At 36.2% G+C, this 22,008-nt stretch overlaps 1 protein-coding gene across 2 annotated transcripts in view; it reads right to left on the reverse strand.

Annotated features, from left to right (window-relative positions):
* Positions 1–484: 484 nt before the first annotated feature.
* LOC129778092 (non-canonical poly(A) RNA polymerase protein Trf4-1) overlaps positions 485–22,008 on the reverse strand; it is a 141,719-nt gene continuing 120,195 nt past the window's right edge. The window contains exons 8-10 of one of the 2 annotated variants that reach the window (XM_055784762.1): positions 11,741–11,842; positions 928–1,630; positions 485–859 (exon numbers count right to left, since the gene is read on the reverse strand). The gene's annotated coding sequence lies outside the window, so the exon portion shown is untranslated. Of the gene's footprint in view, positions 860–927; positions 1,631–2,124; positions 2,262–11,740; positions 11,843–22,008 lie in introns of those variants that run through there. The other variant, XM_055784763.1, reaches the window with a different exon arrangement.

Below are 22,008 nucleotides of genomic sequence, written 5' to 3' on the forward strand. Positions count from 1 at the left end.
GACGAGTATTTGAATGATCCAAGACTTATTCGCGATTTAGTTATGAAAAACATTTACCAAAAGTTTCTATTTAGAGAAAATTCTTAATCTTAAAAAAATTTAGTTAGATGAAGTTTTCCGAAAAAGTTCTTTGACATACAGTTTCAGATGAAGAAGTATGAAAAGAGGAGAGAAGAATAATATTTTTAGATATAGACGGCGCAAGAAATTTATACTAACAATCGACGCTGTGGATTTAGTTATTGAATCAATCTCACAACAAGGACAGAATAAAGATTAATTAATCGCAAATGCTTCGCGCATGTTAACAGCGGAAAATGAATTCTTAGTGATAGTTAACATAACACTTCAGACTGTACGTCAGGAAAGCAGACCACATAACACTAATGATACTGTGGATGTAAATGAATAGAAATATGTAAGTTCAGAACCTTATTGCGTCATTTTCGATACTCAATCGCCAGTTACGCCTTCCAATTTCATATGAATAGTCTGCAAACTGTTATCAAAACTGAGCGCTGTAAACTACGTTTTTTCATTCAACCAACATAAGTTAGTCTTAACTGAAAGAGCGAAGACAAACTTTACCTTACCTGTGAGCAGTAAACTCAGCGTTTGAATGTTTATCTTAATTATCCTGTTGCCTAACTATTCTTCCTTACTATTAAAGCTGTAGATTTGGCGCTTCGCTTTAAATTATACCTCAAATCACATACTCGTGATTGATCATGGCTAAACCTACACTAATTGCTTTCTCCTTCTTAAATCTTACAACTAGATACTTGCACGAAGAGTCCTTTCCATCGTGTTCATCTCCCTTGTCATCATCACTGCTTTCTTCGACATTGAAAAATCTCGCCTAGAAAGAAAAATATCATATCCGTATTTGCTGCAATTTTGTGGCTCGGATTAAGAGATGGATCTCACCTTTTTGGTCATTGCGTACCAGGATGTTTTCACGAAAGAGAGAAAACTTGCTTGACGATTTAGTTGTGCAGCTTTTTTTTGCTTATTTTATGCTAAGACAACTTCCCGTTTGTTCCTATGCACTTTTGGATACGCAGCAGGCCATTTTTTGCCGTATTAAAGTGACTTTCAACATCGAAATAAAGGGAAAAGAGAATTGAACTCGTGATCACGTAAACTCATGGTTGTTCTCTCTGCAGTTGAAGAACCTAAGACGTTTGTTTGTCAAAGATTCTACGTCATCTGCTAGTAACATCATCATCCTCAACAAGACCAAACTTGCCGATTGTCGATTTTCTACGACTTCCATACGGTATCGTAATTACGTCATTCATATAAACTCGTTCACAACAACTTGTCTTATTTGGAGGCTCGAATGATGCACAATTTGAATGTGCTTCGTCTGAAGCCTTTCATTGAAGGCTTCTCGAGATTTCGTAGTTATGAGCTGACACTTTCCGTATGCTTGTGTGTATGTTGGTGTGTCTTCATACTTGCTCTTACACTTTTGATACAGATTTTCACCTGTTCAAAGATGAGTGTTGAAGATGCGAAATTTCCAATTGAAACAAATGGAGTGTCGAAAAGTGTATGGTACCATCTTGGGGGCTATGTTGTTCTTCGTAAAATGTTTAGCTGTTATGTTGGTAACATGATGCCCAACCTAAAATAGAATATAAATGAACACAAAAAGAATGTAATGAAAATCATTAGACTTAAAAGAAAGTTGTCAGCGCTTTTTCATGTCCAAGAAGTGTGATAGGATTTGAAATTAAGACAAAACACTGTAATTTCAGCCGATTTTTTATGGATATTAGTTTTATTACAAGGTAAGATAAATTATGTTGGTTTGTCCATTTTTTTGAAAGCTCTAAATCAGCACACTTGTGTCAAATCAGGTATTCAAATGTTTCAGAACATATAAATAAAATAGTCTTTTTCATGATTTACAGTAGTTTTATAGGATATTTTAAGGATGCACATGGTTCATAAAGTCCACTTTCTATTGGTGTCAATACGCCCCTCATTTGAGCTAACATTCAATCAATCGCCATATGATTGTTTTGTACGTTTTCAGACCTTTTTCTGGATTAAAATACTTGCAAATATTGTAAACATCGTGCTTGCACACCATTTTTATCAGATTTTTATACCTAAACTATGTAATTGATGCATCTCGATGACCTCTACTATTTTGATCATGGTTTGTCCGATGTTAGTTTCTATAGCATTTTGTTTATGGTGTTCTTCGCGCGTAGCAGAAATGAAGTTTCTCTGTGTTGAGTGCTGTTCACCTTTAAAATACCCAAGAAAAAGCAACATTCTGAAGAAAGCCTAAATTATGAATGGATCAATACGATGACAATGAACTCAAGCAATGAAAAATGCAACATCCACATGATTTTTTTCATTCAAAAGAATGATTTCTAAAACCGGACAAACCAAAACCATCATAATTTCTCTTTGAAGAAAATCGTTAAAAAACACAAAAATTTCAATAATGTGACGCTTTATGGTATAAGGCTAAGTGTATCAATTATGGAGGCAATAAGTCACCAACTTGCAGAAATTCATGAATAAATACTCTATTTCAGCGCAAAAGTATACAAAAGTATACTTTTTCTAGCAGTTTGAATTCTGTTTTTGAGGATTCTCACTGACATTTCGATGAATAAATGACTAAATTGTAGAAAAAACAATTTTTAAAATATCACTTCCATGTACCCATTGAGGTAATTGTTTCCTGGAGTTTCATAATAAGTGTACCTATTATGGAAATAGTCGGTGTTACATGGAAAAAATGGTAATAGGATTCAAATAATACTTCAATAATAATTTGAACATAGGACTATGTCTTTGATTTCTATATAGGGGGGTCACTCTACGAAAAATGTTACGATTTATTAAGAGTTTTCAAACGCATATTACTCAAAATGATTAGTGTGACATATGTTGTTGTCTAAGTAGGCGGTGTGTTTTATACATGTTTCAGGCATGCTGAAACGATCTCAGTAGCCTTGTTAGCCCACCCAATTTGTCAGAACAAGCATGTGCAGTCAAGAAGTTTCTTCTAAGCACGTGGCAAATTAATTTTCAGTGATTCATCACAGTTTTATATTCAAGTTCAACATCGTACTGTAGACCGCTTAAATTTGTGTTCACGAAGGAAGACTCACAAGCTATTCTTGGCATTCAGTCAGAAATGGAAAAGAAAATTAAAACGTTACAAATTTTCATCATCAACAACGATAGCGCTCAGATCGTTGTAAGTTTTAAATTCCATCTTACTATGATAGATGGAAAGGTGGCAAATGTGCTTTCCGGAAATAAAGCTTCTGCAAAATGTTTAATTTGTGGATCTTTTCCGAAAGAGATGAATACATCGAAGGCTGTTGAGATAGTACCAAATACCGAAACTTACAAGCTAGGCCTATCACCACTGCATTGCAAAATAAAATGTTTTGAATGCGTAATTCACATCGGCTACAGGTTAGCATTATAAAATGTTTAATAGTGTATAAATAATAACTATCATTCATTTCAACAGATTGCCATTTAAAACCTGGCAAGTGAAAACTGCTGAACATAAGCAAGAGTATGAAAGCAGGAAGCGAGAAGTTCAAGAGGCGTTCAAGTCAAGGATGGGTCTAGTTGTCGACAAGTCGAAACCGGGGTATGATTCAAGCAATGACGGCAACACTGCACGAACATTTTTCTCGGATCCACAAACCAGCTCGGAAATAACAGGGGTAAGTGTGGAGCTGATAACGAATTTCGCTACAATTCTCCGTATAATATCGTCGGGGCGAAAAATCGAAATGTCCAAATCGCAGAAACTATTGTCGGATACAAGAGATCTCTACATAAGCCTGTACGGATGGTATTTTATGCCTGTAACTGTGCATAAGTTATTGGTACACAGTTCAGGTATTATGGAAGCATTTGATCTGCCTATTGGCCAGTTATCGGAAGAGGCTTTAGAAGCTACACACAGGCTGATCAGGGAGAACAGGTTGAAGCATACAAGGAAAGCATCAAGAATTTACAGTAATAAGGACTTGATCAACTATATGCTGCTTTCTTCTGACCCTTCCATAGCAGGGAAGAGAAAAACTATAGCGAATAATCATCACACGGATGTCAATGATATTTCTTCTTTTTTTGCTGATACAGTTGAATTTGATTCTGTTTGTCTTTTTAATGAATCTGAATAATTTACAAAATAATAGAAATGTGTAAGAAAAGAAATAAAACATAAGCTTTCTCATCACTTTAATTGAAAAAGGTGTACTTATTCATAAACTAACAAATATTACAAAATAGAGAAAAAAAATTACCTTTAAGGAAAATTCCAAAATAAATAAATAATAAATAGTGTAGAGTTTCTCCTGCTTACAATACATGTATGGAATGTATAAATTAAGTGTGACCCTAGAATAGAAAACATTTAAACATTGAAAAATCACCACAGTGGCGTTTGCGTAATTTTGCCATCGGATGAAAAATAAAAGATTATATTATTTGTGTATTATCCAAACGAAGAAACATTCCGGAAAGCATTTTATTTCTTCATAACATTATTAATTTGGTGTTTAAGATACTTTTGCGATTATGTACAAAACGTTAGTCTTTTATGCAAACGAAATCGTATAAAGCATTAATCTTTTATGCAAAGAGTAAGAATATATAAATCAAACATTGCCCTAGAGTAAAATGTATTTAATTGTTAAAAATGAAGCATTAGCAACTTAGACGGAAAAATGTATAAAAAAAAAAAAAATCACCACGGTGGCGTTTAGGTCACTGTGTCGTCGGATGAGATATAAAAGATTGTGTGTTACTAGCATTTTATCTAAACAGGAGAAGCACTCCAGAGAACAACTTAATTTTATGTCACTATTAATATACTATACAATATTAATTTGGCACTTAAGACACTTTTGCGATTACGTATAATACATAAGTCTTTAATGCAAATAGTAGATTTCATCATAACTAACATTTTTTCCATTATACCTATCCGAAAAAAATACTATAAGGGTTGTTTTGATTTTTGTCCCGCATCCCTATATATTCAACGCACTGTGCGACGCAACGAGCAATCTTTTTGCTTAAATTCGGGCGTTAGCTCATAATATGAGTTGATGCGTAAAATGAATTATTCCGATACCGATAATAGGCATTAATTTTATATTTATATCATATTGTTGTACAATCGATTTGTGCTCAATTCATGTTTTTATCGCGTAGGTCTCACTACTAACAAATTGTAAAATGGTGGTCCAGGATGTCATAGTATCGAGTATGCTGTTTTGTTATGTAAAAATGCAATAAATGAATTTAAATGACTGTTGATTTAGAAGATCGAAAAGGTATACCTACGTAAATCAGATTATGATAGCTTGAGTAATGCTATTTTTATCTATAATATATTTTTGTAGTCATAGATTGATTAGACTCAGGCTTATATTTATGTAGGTTTTAACTATTTAGACTTGTGTTTAAAAATGATATATGATGACTCTTTGTCTTCTTCTGCATGATTGAATAAACAGAAGAAAAGGGTAATAATGGCTTTAATGGTATTTTTATGTACATTTTTGAACAGAATGCGGTACCGAATTCTATCACGTTATGTCATCTAACTCGTTTAAAGGATACAAGTACATACAGAAAACGGTTTTTGCAGGGCATCCATTTGATGTATCAAAAGAGAAAAAATACAGATTTTGAACATTGAAAAACACAATTTAAATGCAATTACTACACACATTCACAGTCCTATGTCAAGATCCCGTCCGTGCCCCTAGGCTCAGACCCATCAACTTTTTAAATAAGACTATGCCTTTAAATCTTATTCTATGTCGTTAATTCTACACTCGACAAAAATTATGGGGACGCAGCACGAAGTCGAAATTTCAAAGTGATTTTAGAAACGCTGTATCTTTGTGAAAAACCACCACATGAAAATGAAATATACATAATTTTAAAGCATCGAATGTTTCAATCTTTTTGTGTAGGTTAGTTAAGTGGATAACAATATTGGAAAGAAAAAAAATTATTTTTTCTGTTCTGTTTTTTCTGACTCTGTACATTAACACAGTGTTTTATCAACCAAGTCAATTGTAAATCCAATTAACCTTATCAAACAGCATTCATTTGATTCCAAGAACGCTCCTGCAGGTCATTTTACTACAGAAAAAAGTTTTGATAGAATGAGAAACTTCCCTTCTTCTAATGAATAATTGCGATTATGCGATTATTCCCAAATCAGAGGGCAATTTTGAAAATTCCAAAAAAATCTGTACAAGACTCATTATATATTATTCATTATTCGGCAATGTTTGCCTAATTTTGGCTTTTGCTTTGATCGATTCCTTTCTCTTTCTTTCGCTTTCTCTTACGATAACCATGTAGGGCAATTATTTGTATTCAAAATTGATAGAACTAAAAACTTCAGGAACAATAATCTGAAAGAGGGTACACTTAATTAACTACAAATCAAAATTGGATTAACCAGCATTGCAAGTTTCGGTTATGATTTACATTCTGTTAATGAGAAATTTATGTTTTTTTTAATATCCAGTATCCGGCCGGATACCAAATATTGACCGGATAGGCAGGATACCGAATATCCGTTTCATCTCTAAATTAGACAGTTGTTGAACGCTCCCCAGTTGGAAAATAACTGCTTGCTCCTTGTTGCTAGGCCTTTCTGCTAGCTGACAGAAGAAAAAAAAGGCGTGAGGGTTGTCTTCTGGAACTGAACAAAGGATATTAACCCATTCACCTAAGATTTAATTTTCAACAGAGTGGATCAAACAAATATATAGGTACAACCACAATAGCATAACAACCATAATATTTATGACAGACATACAACTGTGATAGCGTTGTACTTCGAAAATTATATGTTTGTCACCATATACAGCGCTAGAACCATGCAAGCATCTCGGTACAATCGCTGTATTCGTACCGACTTGTTTCATCGATGTACATGGTTTTAGTTGTAATGTACGCATCGCCATTAACGGTTAGTGGTGGATAGCATGAACCAACCGAATCAAAACACTTGGTAAACATTCTTTTAATTGACTTTTTCTTGAGTTAATAACTCGGATTGGAAACATCCAAATTGTTGTGTTTGCTAGTTTAGACGCTAGATAAAAACCTTTTTCATTGAAATATGTGGTGAAAATTGGTCAAATTTCTGATTGTCAGTGTGTCATGCGGTACAATGTACAACCAAAGTATATCTTTCATGCTACGATGGTACCTGTACAACGCTAGTACAGCTGAATGTCTGTCCATGATATAACATAACAACGTACAACCATGATAAGAACATGCAGCTGTTTTTCAGCTTTGCAGCGATTTCGTACAACCATAATAGATGTGAAATTTTACCAATTATGGTAATACAAAAATACATGTTTATTTCGATAAAATCGTATAAATTGGACAAACCACATCAAGAAGGTTGTATCGTATGCCTCTAACAGTCTAACAGTTTCAGTCTACAACAGTAATTGTCCACTTAAGAAAGTTTCTTCGACAAGAAACGTTCCATGGTGGAACAAAAGGCTCGAGCGGCTACGTAAAACAGCGCGGAAGCTGTTCAACAGAGCTAAAATTAATTAGGATTGGTCTCAATATAGGAGCGCCCTAACCGAATATAACAGAGAACTAAGACGATCTAAACGAAAATCTTGGGTAAATAACTGCGAAAGCATTGAAAGTACCCCAATCGTTGCAAGACTAAGCAAGACTCTTGCAAAAGACCACTCGAACGGGCTAGGTTCCCTCAAAAAGGACGACGGTTCGTTCACAAACTCTCCCTCAGAAGTATTAGACTTACTGATGAAAACTCACTTCCCGGGATCTACATCGGTTCATTCTGATACCAGTCCTAGCTACAACCGCGACATGAAATGCTCTCGAAGGTATTCTCAAAGTGCAAAGGATGTCGCAAAGATAGTTGCTGGAATGGTTTTCACGAAGGCCAGAGTAGAAAGCGCGGTGAGATCCTTTCAACCATACAAATCCGCAGGTGCAGATGGAATTTTTCCAGCGCTGATTCAAAAAGGAGAATCTAAGCTGATTCCATCTCTAATCGAGATTTTTAAGGCAAGTCTGATACTAGAGCACATTCCTTCCACATGGAGACTCGTTAAAGTGGTCTTCTTTCCAAAAGCTGGGAAACGTGATAAATCACTCCCAAAATCATTCAGACCAATTAGTTTATCATCAATACTGCTGAAAACTATGGAAAAAGTATTATAAGTCTGTATTCATGTCCAAATGCCCTTTATCTAAATACCAGTTTGCCTATCAATCAGGCAAATCCACAGTCACAGCGTTACACACGCTTTTGACTAAAATTGAAAAATCTCTTTCGTCAAAAGAAACTGCATTATGTGCGTTTCTTGATATCGAAGGGGCTTTCGACAATGCTTCTTATGTATCAATGGCACAGGCTATGAGAAGAAGACATTTCGATGACTGCATAGTCGAATGGATCAAAGGCATGCTCACAAATAGACAAATCACCTCGGAGCTGGGTGGGTCGTCGACATCTGTGATTGCAACGAAAGGTTGCCTACAAGGAGGGTTAGTTTGGAGGCGAATGGTTTCGAAACCGTGGGTTTTGCTGATGATTTAGTCATAATGGTACGTGGCAAATTCGACGATGTGATATCGAGCAGGATGCAGATGGCCTTAAACCTTACACAATCATGGTGTATCAAAGAAGGTCTGAGCATAAATCCCTCAAAAACAACAAAAGTATTATAAGTCTGTATTCATGTCCAAATGCCCTTTATCTAAATACCAGTTTGCCTATCAATCAGGCAAATCCACTAGGATAACCTATGCCTCATTAGTATGGTGGTCAAAGACTAAGGAGAATGTAGCTACAAAAAAGCTAAACAAACTCCAACGACTGCGGCATGCGTTGCTGTAACAGGAGCAATGCGAAGCACACCCTCAAAGGCATTGGAGGCTATCCTTCACTTGTTACCTTTGGGTCAACATGTTCAGCTGGAGGCTAATAGAAGCGCTCAAAAGCTAATAAGATATAAAAAAATATTAGACGGGGACAAAACTGGTCACTTGAGCATCCTGAATCTCTTACCCGTTGGACCAACCTCAGAGATGAACAGCGATTGGATGGAACCAAGGACCAATTATGACATTCCATACAGAGTGATCGAACTTTCTCGTTCAGTATGGGATGAGGGTAGTCCCGATGTTCGTAATGGTTCAATCCTGTTCTATACCGATGGGTCGAAAATGGGTAACAGAACAGGTGCTGGAGTGTATGGTCCCAGAATAAAAATCTCTGTAGCTATGGGGAACTGGCCAACAGTTTTCCAGGCAGAAGTAGCTGCAATAATAGAATGTATAAATGTCTGCCTTAAAAGAAATTATAGACATGCTAACATTTGCGTCTTCTCAGACAGTCAAGCAGCACTTAAAGCCCTCAATGCTTTCAAGTGCTATTCAAAAATTGTCTGGGAATGCATTTGCCTCTTACGACAACTGTGTCAGAGAAGTTCGGTACAACTATACTGGATTCCTGGCCATTGCGGTATAGAGGGAAATGAACAAGCAGATGAACTCGCAAGACGCGGCTCAAGCTCACCCTTCACTGGTCCAGAACCATTCTGTGAAATTTCTGAATCTGTGTTGAAGAGTGAGCTGAAGAAATGGGAAGACCGGGAAGTAATGGCCAACTGGATGGCTGTACAACTCAACCAGTCAAAAAAAATTATCACGCCGAGTATTAAAATTACTCAACAATTGCTGAGTCTTAATAAGAAAGACTTCAGCACATTCACTGGTCTTATAACAGGACACTGTCCGAGTAAATACCATCTCAAAAACATAGGTTTAGTGCAAGATGATATTTGTCGCTTTTGTAATGCCGAAAGCGAAACCTCGGAACATTTGCTCTGCAAATGCGGAGCACTAACAAGACGCAGACCTCAACACCTTGATAAGGCTATTCTGGAGCCCAAGGAAGTTTGGTCTGTGTCGCCGATCAGGACTATAAATTTTATCAAACAGATTATTCCTGATTGGCACCTATCTCGCTATAGCTTTCAGTCTACTTCTTCATCAATAAGCAGTAGATAAGCTTGAAGCGTAGTACAAAAAATGGGGCATACCACAATAGCTCAAACTAATGGACGCAGTGGTTCACACCCAACAAGGGAAAAAAATGCCTCTAACAGTTTAACTGAAAAGTTCATAGGGTTGACGTCTAGACGGCGCCTTTTGCAAAATCTATTGGCAATCACAAAGCACCATGAATAAGTGTCAAAATTTGACAGCAATCGGACGATTGGTTCGTGAGTTGCAGCATTGTGAGTGAAGCAACTTTTGTTAATGTGAACAAAAAATGGAAAAATCCGAATTTCGTGTATTGATGGCAAAATTGCATGAATTGGGCTTCGAATTGCTTCCGCATCCACCGTATTCTCAAGATCTGGCCCCCAGCGACTATTGTCTGTTCGAAGACCTAAAGAAAATGCCCGCTGGCAAGAAATTTAAGACCGATGATGAAGTGATTACCGAAACTGAGGCCTATTTTGAGGAAATCCCGAAAGAGTATAGAAAGAGGTATTGAAAAGTTGCAAGATCGCTATAATCACTGTATCGCCCTCGAAAGAAATTATGTCGAATAATAAAGTTGAATTTTGCAGAAAAAAAAAAGTTTTACTGTGTTACCTTCACCCCTGTTCTGTATTTCGAACGATTCGAAATATTTAGAAAGACTTCATAAAATTCCGTTCGAGTTGTTTTTACATTTCGGTCGATCTGTTTCTTTTCGAACATTAAATAGGCAAAACGTTCGAAATAGGAACGAAATGGCAATCCGTCGGAATACAGAATAGGGCTGCTTATAAACTTTTCAGTCGAACTGTTACACTGTGTTTGCATCAAAACAGCCACAGCATAAAAATCTCATTATTTGACCGCATATTCTTTAGCAAAATGCTAAGAAGCAACCATCAATGGGAAACACTATTTTCAAACTAGATTTTTCAACAAAAGAACAATGTTTCGCATGGAATCAAGTACCAAAATCGACAAAGAGATTTCTGATGTTGAAAAATCATATTAGAGCCTTTGAATATAAGATATTTTCTAAACTAATGAAAAACTCACTCGTATTACCATAATATGTGTTATTGCGAAAGTAGGTACATCTACCCTACTTGGGGCTATTCAACAAACCCGAACTCGCCTAGATTATATGTGATTCTCATGAAGAAAAATTGATTTGCATTTACTAGTTGTGTGAAAACACCCTAAATTGAACAAACCAACAAAATTTACCCTACATTGTTCATGACTTCGATGTGTCCTTTTGTTGTTTCATTTGGTAGAAACTGGGTGAACCACAAAAACTCCGATGGCTTCAAAAAAAAAAAGAAATTAACCATCCCTTTTTATTTCGTCCCATTTGCTCATTCTTGTTAGTGATTTATTCACAAAAATATATATAAAAATAGTATTTAAATTAAGGGAATATATTCTGCGATAGAAACACATGTTCAGTGTTTACATAAAATTTCTGTGATTGGTTGCTAATGGAAAATTAAATTGCATAAACGAATCGAATTGCACAAAGAAATCAATCGATTTGCATAAAAAATCCAATATCGTCCTAAAGCAAGAACAATCATTTGGCTCTACATATTACGAAATGAAATGAATGTTCTATTCGATTATTTAACATCTAGAATACACGGACTACAATACTCACCATCCACGTCGTGGAAAAAAAAACGAAATGCCAGACGGAAGCCATTTTATCTCGTTCAAATTTCATCCACTTTATTCCACGATCGCGAACATACATGTTAACCTGCAGATGGAAAAAATTATAATGATAAACGGAAAAACAAACAGGGAATATTATTTACTAGATGAGTGAACGCGAAACAATCAATTTCCACCGTGAAAAACGTTTAAATTCGCACGCCATACGCCGCCTATGTACAGATCCTCAGATGGGTAGAAATGAAAATAATGTCTGAATTTCGGTGTTATGTCTATTCTTCTTCTGCCGGTTCACACACCACCAGTAGGTGAAATTTTAACATTAGCACAAACACATCCATGATCCATTTTGTTTATATTTTCTGGCGATGTGAATAATACGAATAATATAAAGTCAATGAGTACACATGAGGTGGATCAGTAGGCAGATTGGTAAACAAAATATGGGGTTGTCATTATTTACATTCAATATGGAATGTATATGGAAGAGCCGAAACAATATTTAAAATAACCCACAATTTAATGATGTCATGAGCCAAAATGTTCATGAAATCTTGTAACTGACTGTTTTTCAATAGATGATAATTGTATTGTGACTTACTTCCATCATTTAAGGAGCAGAACAGTCTTATTCTCAGTCCTCGGAAATAGCAGAATTTTTAGTGAAATGTTGCCTAATTGTAAACTATTTTTCTCAAATCACATGCACTGGGAGCCTTCAAAATATCATCATATCATAGCGAAAATAACGAAAATTTATTTGTTTCTATGAAGGTGGAAGAGTGAAAATGACACACAAAAATACAACTTTTGTTCATCTTTTCCGACATCATTTCACAAATATCCACTGCACACTGTCACATTATACGTATATCCCAGCCGTATGACACCCGCCATGTTTTTGGTGCCAACATCTCACACGTCAGAAGTATTTGTTTTCTTCAAAACAGCGATCCGCGTTGACGGTAGTGAGCTTTGTTTACTAGTTTAGGGGAGCGTCAAAGAATAGCTGATTTTCAGTCGGAGTGAACGTTTTCAAAATTGAAATTATGAATGAAAATTAGCTTTTCCATATCAAATTAGTATTCTGTTTAAATTAAAAATATTTTTGTTTGCAGGTGGGGAAAAAGTCTCATACGAAAATTGTTTATGAAGACAACTTTATATTATAAAGAGTAAAATCAGCAACAATGTTGGAATTGTATGACCACATGGTTGAATGAAAGTCAGAAATACGTATTTCTAATAATTAAATAACATAATGTGAAAATTTTCATTCAAATTTTAAAATTTGAAAATCGGCTCCGTGTCTTCTAATCTAGTAGAGATTACACTAACGATTTTGGGACCCAAATTATTGCCCTAACTTGAAGTCGCCACCAGACGTCGACGTCATCGCGAATTACCAATTTACCACCATCTGACATATCGTGATGTCGATGATGAACTTTTACAGCAGAGTGATAGTGAGATAGGCGGTGACGGTAGGTAGAGTGAGATAGCGATAATCGTGTCATACACCTGGTATATCCAGTGGGAACTCCACGAAAAGATCTGTTTTTAATTGATAAAAAACTTGCCGAAAAAAAGCGTGTTTTTTAAAATATATTTTGAACTTTGAATATAAACACAAATATCGACGTCATAATGTGAAAAGTAGCTATGGCAGCGCATGCTATCACGCACACTACGCTCGCAAATTCTGCCATCTGCTCCTTCTCATGGATATAAAGTGGAAAGATTTACGAGTTCTGATTGTATTAAATTTTAATTGTCTAGTCAACGTAAATAAAATATCAGGTATATTATTCACCACCAATGAGTACATGTCGAGGTGACGCAGTAAGCGAATTATATTTGATTGGCAAGCAAAATATGGTGTCGTAATTATTTGCATCCAATATGAAATGTATATACACTCATGGTTTCATGATGATTAGAGCTAAAACTTTCTTGAAATCTTGCAACTGTTTGTTTTCTAACAGATGACAGTTGTATTGCGACTCATTTCTTTTATTTATGTGGTATAAAGAACTAAAAAACAATCGTATGCTTAGTCCTCGAAAGTAGCAACATTTTCGATGATATACTGATTAATTAAAGACTATTTACTCAAATCATACACACCGACACAGAGCAGTAAAATTATGAACTTCATTTCATTAGAATAATGAAAATTCGTTTTTTTCTATGATCGTGGGGGAGTGGAAATGGCGCACAAAAATGTCACTGTTGCCTGTTTTTTTTTTCGAAGTAATTTCACGAAAATCCACTGCACGCTATCACATCATACTCATAATCAGCGGGAACTCCAAATAAATGTATGTTTTTAATTGATAAAACACATACTGAAAATAGCATTTTCACATGGATGTGGAAGACAATCATATATAAACACATAAATTGACGTCACTATTTAAGAAATAGTTATGGCAGCGCATGCTATGTCGCTCGAAAACCACCATCTTCATCAGGGTACGTATATGGAAAGGTAGTCTTGACTGACTAGAGTATCAATAGTAGTAAGCCTGTGACGTGTTAGCTTTGCAAGTATGATGGAGCGGGATAATAAATTTGTCTAAATAAGTTTATATCTATTGTATTTTAGCTTGATGTATATGTTTATTCATTGCAGCATAAAGATAATCTATTTAGATTCAAAACCTAATCAAAACATAGGGTAAATTGTGGTTCGATAGTTCGGATTTTAGCTTCCTGAAGCTCTCTGTAGCTCTTCGATATCTCCTGCCGCAGCGCTTGAATTAAGCCATGAGAACCGGCCGAATCGCTAGGTTTTTCATTAGAGATGTGGATGACGCTGCTCCCGATTTCCTTTGACGGAATATCCCTCTCGGGATAGTCTCATTAAAAAGCTGGGCCGATTCCGCGGATGTTACGGATATTTTTAATGGATTCAACTCATGCTTGATGTCAATCAAGACCTTTCAGTGAGCCGTCCGGTTTTAATTTCCTAAGGCATGAAAATCGTTAGCCTTTCTGACAGTAGGGACATCTATAAATAAACTGTTTTGTGTATTGATTGTATAATCTGGATTCGTTTAAATTCCAAGCCATCGATATGCTCGAAACAATATGGACTGAAGTGAAGCGAACAAATGTACATGTTTTTAGTATTGCTGTTTAAGTCCTGTCCGAAGAATCGAAGCCATTTCTTCCGAATAGTCATATCCATCGAGAATCGATGAAATGATAATTTGTGGGATATGTTTTCATAATTCGAGTTGGATTCGAGCCGGGTGCCACTCATCGAGCCATAGGATTGTCTGAAAATGGAAATATTATATAAATATATTCCTTCGCAGTCGAGCCGCCGTATAAAGATCAGTTTCAAAAAACTGCACAGAGACAACACATTCAGGGTACTAACTCCGAAAAGCCTTTAACGTTAATGGTTCACTAACTTCTCTATCTCACGTATTATTGACGTATTTTCAAAAAGAAAATAACGAGAAACGTAATATTTGCAACAAAAAAAAAACACTTGTTATGAATTGCTTTGCGACCGCTGCTTTTGGTCAAAGCTAAGATGTCATAGTTGAGAGTGTATAAGTGAATCGTGTCCTACACACTTCGAGTCCAGGTTACCTTATCATAAACGTACGCTGCATCTTCATTACCTTTTTTCCAGTCCATTGATTCACCACCGAAATGAAAATGTAAGGTGGGAAGATTTTTGAATCTGTGACGTCACAGATTTTGTTTATGTATGGTGCTTTTCTTACAATAGGCCACTACATAGGAAAAGTATTTTTAATAATAAGTAAAATAACCAGATGGAATGAACGAATTAGTTTAGACGTGGGACTACGTCTAACCGAAGTAGATAGGGGGTAAAATGAAAACCTAAACACAGAACATGCAGGAAAAAATGAAAGATTCCGAATGCTTATAACTCGAACATTTCTTATTGGATCGGAAAGATGTTTGCATCAATTGACAGGGAATATTTCTACGCATCTATCGCAATTAATAAAATGTTATTTTTCATTAGATAAACAATTGAATAACTGTAAAATGTTAAGCGTTATCTAAACGCCATAACTACCTCGTTTTGTTTGGCCTGATTTACGGTTTCCCCAACACAGCCATCATAATCAAGCAGCCAACGCAATGAAAATACATGAAAGTATAGGGATTTTCGTTCTCACCGAAATGTGTTCCCTAACACAGACTTTAAAACCAAGGAGTGTTGGAGAAATCGGTATTGCAAATAGTCGGGGATATTTTTGTTCCGACTGAAATGTGTTTCCCCAACACAGACTTCAGAACCAAGGTGTCTGAGGAAATTGGTATTGCAAATTTAGGCAGGTTTGGGGTATTTTTGTTTCGACTGAAATGTGTTTACCTAATCCAGACTTCTAAACCACGGTGTCTGGGAAAATCGACATTACAAATAAATTCAAACTGCGAGTACTTCCGAACTCGCTTGCCTTTGTGCAGACTAGAATATATTTGCCTCACATGGTCTTCTAAACTTAGGAACCTGGGAAAATATTGCAGACATTAGAGGCGAATGAACTTTCAATTTTAAAGGCTCTATAATATAAAAAGTATAAGTTGAAGTTGTTGCTTCATGCAAGCCGGGGGTACTTTTGCACCCGCATGTTTTTTTGCACTCCGAAAAGTGTTTTCCTAACACGGATTACAAAAACGGGTACGAACACAACGCTTTGGTTCGGTTATTCAAGATTGCATTGAAGGATATGCCTTAATATCTTCTGCTCACTGAATTTCTGGCACTGAGTGCCAGATTCGCGGTTCGAGAAGTACGTAAACTTGAGAGATGCAAACTTCAGATGGTAATGTAAAATAAAATAATCGTTTGATAATTCTTGCGTTCACATATTTTGTCCTAGGCATCATATCAAACGTAAAAGGACTGTCATTAAATTTATTTGTAACGAAGAAAATAATCTATCACAATGCATGAATTGACCTCACATGGCATTTATTCAATCTTTTTACTCACAAAGCAAATATATTGAATTCGATGGAATCCGGAAATTATTTCATTCAATCAAAAATTCAATCAATACAAACAAATGATTGCTTAGCTAAGCTAGTCCCACGTCAACTTTGCGATTATATCATAGATATAACCCACCCTTTTTCTTCTTGAATCAATGTTAGCATTCTAAATAATAAGGGCTCAACAGACATTTTAGCAGAAGCTGAAATTTGAATATCATTGAAGTGTTCTAAGTTTATTTTCAATTCAATTTTACTTCTCGTTACGTCGACAAAAACGTAAATAAACATAGTCAGAGTCATAGAATCGTTTGTTTCTTTTACGGAAAAACATTTGACAGTGCATGGGAAAAAGGTTGGTCTAAAATCCAATAACAGTAGACATTAGGGTACATACGTATTAGCGTCGCCGGAGCCCAAAATGGGATAGCAATTTTATTGTTCGCCCGGGCACTCAGTAATCTTTTATAGTGTTATTGTCTTGTTGTTTGCATTGTTTTATTATTTTTTAGTGCTATGAAAATGCGGTATGGCATTTACGTATGAACGCCTCCGGAGCGCAAGTCTCCATCTAACGAGCATAAGAAACCGAGGCGGCCCCGCCGACTAAAGCAGCGGTCTCTCCCAAACAAACCTGTGTTTCATCGATTGCCCAGTTAGGCGTCGTGCACAAATTACGTAACGCTAAAATCCGGATTTTGGAACCCCTCCCCCCTACGTAACGCAATTTCCTATCTCTAATACACAGAAAGTAACGCCCCCCCCCCCCCTTAACGCGTTACGTAATTTGTGCATGACGCCTTAGTTTTAAACATAGTAGACGATCCTTCAATTTGATCCGACCGAGCGTTAGCGAGCGTCGGACGACGTACATTTGCCTGTTGCATTACGTTTGCTCGTTTCATTTTTGATTTGAAATATGGGTGACGCTCCGGTGACGTTCCGGTGACGTTCATACATAAATACCCACTTAAAAACAACGAAACAGTGCAAACAACAATACAACAACAATCCAACAGATAACTGAGTGCTCTTGTGAAAAATAAAATTGCTATCTATTGAATTTTGGCTCCGGTGACGCTAATACGTAAATACCGACATTAAAATACTAATTGAGGGGCTTAGAATGCAAGGGGTGTAAGTGACTTGATCGATTTCTCTTTATCGACTTTCTCTTTTGATCATAGCTTAACTGCAAACATATTCCCAGCTTATTTGACAATGTGGACGATAGGTCAGAGCCTCAATTATCGGTTTCTATAGCAAAATCAAATTGGAACGTTTTTGTGCGCTGAGTCATTCCCGAAAGAAAAAGTTGATGAAGAGAAATCGATCAAATCACTTACACCCCTTGCATTCTAAGCCCCTCAATTCTGATTTGAAAAGAATTCATAGAAAAAATGAAACAATTAGCTCGTGACATATTCTGTTTTTTAAAATGATGAATGTAATGCGAAGAATTTTTTTTGCAAATATGTAATTTGTTTCTGTATATCCTATTACAACGTTCATTGTTGACACATTAAATATTGTATCATTTGAGTAACTGACTGGTATGCCTGGTATGTGATCTTCCTATCTTCCTGACTACTAACACAATCAAAGTTTGACACAACCAAAACCCGTGAATCTTCCCATCTCGATGAAATATCAGATAAATTATTCACAACTTTGTTTACGCAGTGGTAGCAGAGATACAAAATTTCAGAACATGCTGAAGACAAAAAAAAATATTTTTGATGTAGGATTACGTCTTTCGGGAGCATATTGAGGGTACAAATGAAAAAAAAGGAAATTGATCGCATAGTGAAAAAAGTCCAAGTTCAAACGCTTATTGCTCTGTCACTTCATGATAGATTTTCGCGTCAATCGATTTCAGCACTCTATAAAAAAATTTTAATTGAATAAAATATATCATGAAACTAACTATCGAACAATTGAAAAATCTCAACCGTTATCCAAACGGAAATACCTCGTTCTGATTGGTCGAAATTGAAGATACAAGCTTCTACTTGTTCTCACAATTATTCCTCAATCATTTTCTGATAGATTCAGGAGAGTTTAGCATCAATCGTTTTGGGCAATCCATAACAATTCATTACAGTGAAAATGGATCAAATAATCGGCTTGATTCTAAGCGGCGTGTGCGGTGAGATGACAATTATCACATCACCATCACGCAAGTCTGCTCACTCTATTCCTACAGTCGTATCGGATGCCGTGAGAAGTTCATTTTATGTAGGTGAGAGGATGAACTGCATGTGACAAGGTGTTCATTCTGCTGGTTGCCAAAACTGATCAGAGATGCCACATTCGCACATATGTTCCCGAATTTGCAGACATTTAATTTTTATCACAACCTTTGATTCTTGCTGCAGGCTTTTGAAAATAATGAAAGAACGTTATTGATTTCAAATGATAATTGAAGCTGGCTAGTGTTGCAGTCATTAGCACATATTTACAAATATTTCAGATTTTTATCGCATATGTTTGAGAAAAAAAAAATTTGACATCCCAGAATTTTATTTGTTTCGCTCAGAGAGGTCAGATATTTGTTCTGCTACAGTCAGTACCGTATCTATAGATCTGATTTAACTTGGTCTGTTGGTAACATAAACATTTTCGTTGTATATCGGGACATTCTGCCCAATTTGCAGGTATTTGATTGAGATTGAGAAAGTTGATTGTATCCTGTAAAGTTTTACATTTTCGTTTGTTTTGGTCGTAGTTGCTGCTGCTGTTCTCTGCGCTCTCAGTGTTAAATTGTTGCTCTGGCTCCGGCTCCGGCGTAAACCAAGGCTTCTGAAATGGATATGCAGTTCGGTGATGATGACCCGCGGATAAATTGATGAAACACAAGGGGGGTGATTCCGACAGTCGCATCGATATAGGAGAGCATCATCGCGTCGGTGTCATATGACATCTCTCCCGCTATGCTCAGGGTCCTCCGACGGTGACGAGACAAGTTCATTCGATGGTGACGAATAGATGAACCACAACTGAATACGTGTTCATTAGTAGAAACGTCAAATAATACACCTTTTCCAAAAGGGACGATGCTTGAAATAGTAATTCACTATCATTTCGAATTTTAAGTGACCTAATTTTGGTTATTTAGAAATGTTGAAATGAAATATATGGGCCTTATTCCCGTATCCACGTACACTTACGTTCCCACTACGCTTACATCTCACTTCACTTTGTTGTACTTATTCCCGTTTCGTGAAGTGTAAAAATGAACTTCGTGTATTAAGGTGAAGGTGGAAGCTAGCCACAAATGGCTGCCACAATGACGCTCATTTCATTCATCTCCCTCCCTCACCTCTCGCCCGAAAATCAATAATTTTGCGAAACAGTGTGAAGAAAATGATCGTTTTCGCACACTTCCCATCAAATAATATCAACCAAATTCTAATCGATTACTTACAAGATGTTGAATTTTCATCTGCTGTCGCACTGTATAGTGAAAAACGTCGGAAAACTCTAGCAAGTGCTCTGAAAGTTAAATTTTCGTTTTTCAATCTTCGGCATTGGTTTTGTTTGTATTGGTGAAAGCATCGTTATTTTTTCGACACTGATGCCAGACAACATCATCGAAACAACTATAAAAACCACTCAATAAAATGTTATTTGTGAGTCATAGCGTTTCATGTCATGAAAATCAATAGAATTAAATTGTGTTGATATCAATACAATTATTATTTTTACGTTTAATGGGTCTATAATGTATGTTTTAGCAACTTTAACATTGGGTAAGAAAATTGTATCGCAGAGCTCGGAACACTGCCACGGCTGCCTATGCTCTCAAAAACAGTAAACGGAAAAGTATTACATTCAATCAAAATTAAGGCTCTCCAACGTGAATATGTGAAAACAATACGATCAACGAAGGAAAATATTAAGGAATTATCAACATCGAGTTACTATGCGGAAGAACCAAATTAATACCAAAAGACCCCCAATTCGCATGTGTTATAAATTTGCTCATGTTACGCTCGCGTATAATCAGAATTTTGCTTCATATGCAAATGCACCTTCTATATATATTTATATTTGCAATTGTTCATCGGAACATATCGTTCATACATTTAACTTTAGTATTGAATTGTTATTTTTTTTCAAATGTATTCAAAGACTCGTGTCAATGAAGCGCCACACAGTCTGATAAGTAAATTGATCTATTTACGTGTGCTTTGCTCTTCTCTCACAAACACTATTACCCCATTTTTACTCGTGGGTTTACCTATACTGCTACAATGGCTAGCTTCCACCTCCACCTTAAGTGGAGTGGATACCAAAATGACCGTGTGTTCATTTCCAATGTCGTTTCTAAAGCGGACCTTACACGGTCAAATTTATTGACAATATGATGACATTTGAGAGCATAATGACAGCTGAACATGGCCGACAACGCAGAAATCCGGATTTTCTGATTTTCGGGCATCAATATCGTGACATTTCATATGGATGCATGATGATGACGTTTTACCTCACGGACTTCCAGACTGAGTTGCCAGATTTGCAAGCGGACATTTAATGTTTGTTAGTCTTTTTTGCGATTGCAATTAAAATTAATAAACTTCTGAAATTGTAGGAATCATAAATGAAAGCTTTCGGTTTGGAAAACTGATACAGTAATTTACATTTAATGCGACATGCCGAGGAACCACTCAGTGTCGCATTGGAGGCGATTTGACCTGTAATTGGACATTGAAGATGAGAGTGGTACAGCGTCGACGTCTGGCGGCGAATTTCAATGTGGGGCCATAATTTGGGCCCGAACTCGATGTTTACAAAAATGTCTAACTAAACGTGTCGCATACAATTAGAAAAATGTCGCATTAAATGTAAATTACTGTACCTAAAATAGCAAAATACAGTACTTTTCGCGATACAAATCGAAACCTCAAAGTAAACTGACAATGTGATGGTGAGAGAGTGAATGTCATTTTTTGCGCTAGCGAGCGGGGTCTAAGTTGTGTGTTTCTTCACACTCCGCTATAAAATTTGGAGAATGAGAAGATCTGGGAAAATCACAGGTGAAAAAAAATCACGTGTTAATTGAAGTTACAGTAGAATCCCGATTATCCACGAATAGTTGGGATGATGTTTAAACATAGAAACTATATTTTATCAATACAGAAATAGATACAGATACAGATAATCGAGGTACAGATACAGATACAGATAATCAGGGTTCTACTGTCATAGTCTTATTTATCGAATAAAAACATTTGCTTGCAGATAATATATTTTATATTT

Source organism: Toxorhynchites rutilus, chromosome 3 (genome assembly GCF_029784135.1).
Source record: "Toxorhynchites rutilus septentrionalis strain SRP chromosome 3, ASM2978413v1, whole genome shotgun sequence".
In the NCBI taxonomy this organism is placed as follows: domain Eukaryota; kingdom Metazoa; phylum Arthropoda; class Insecta; order Diptera; family Culicidae; genus Toxorhynchites; species Toxorhynchites rutilus.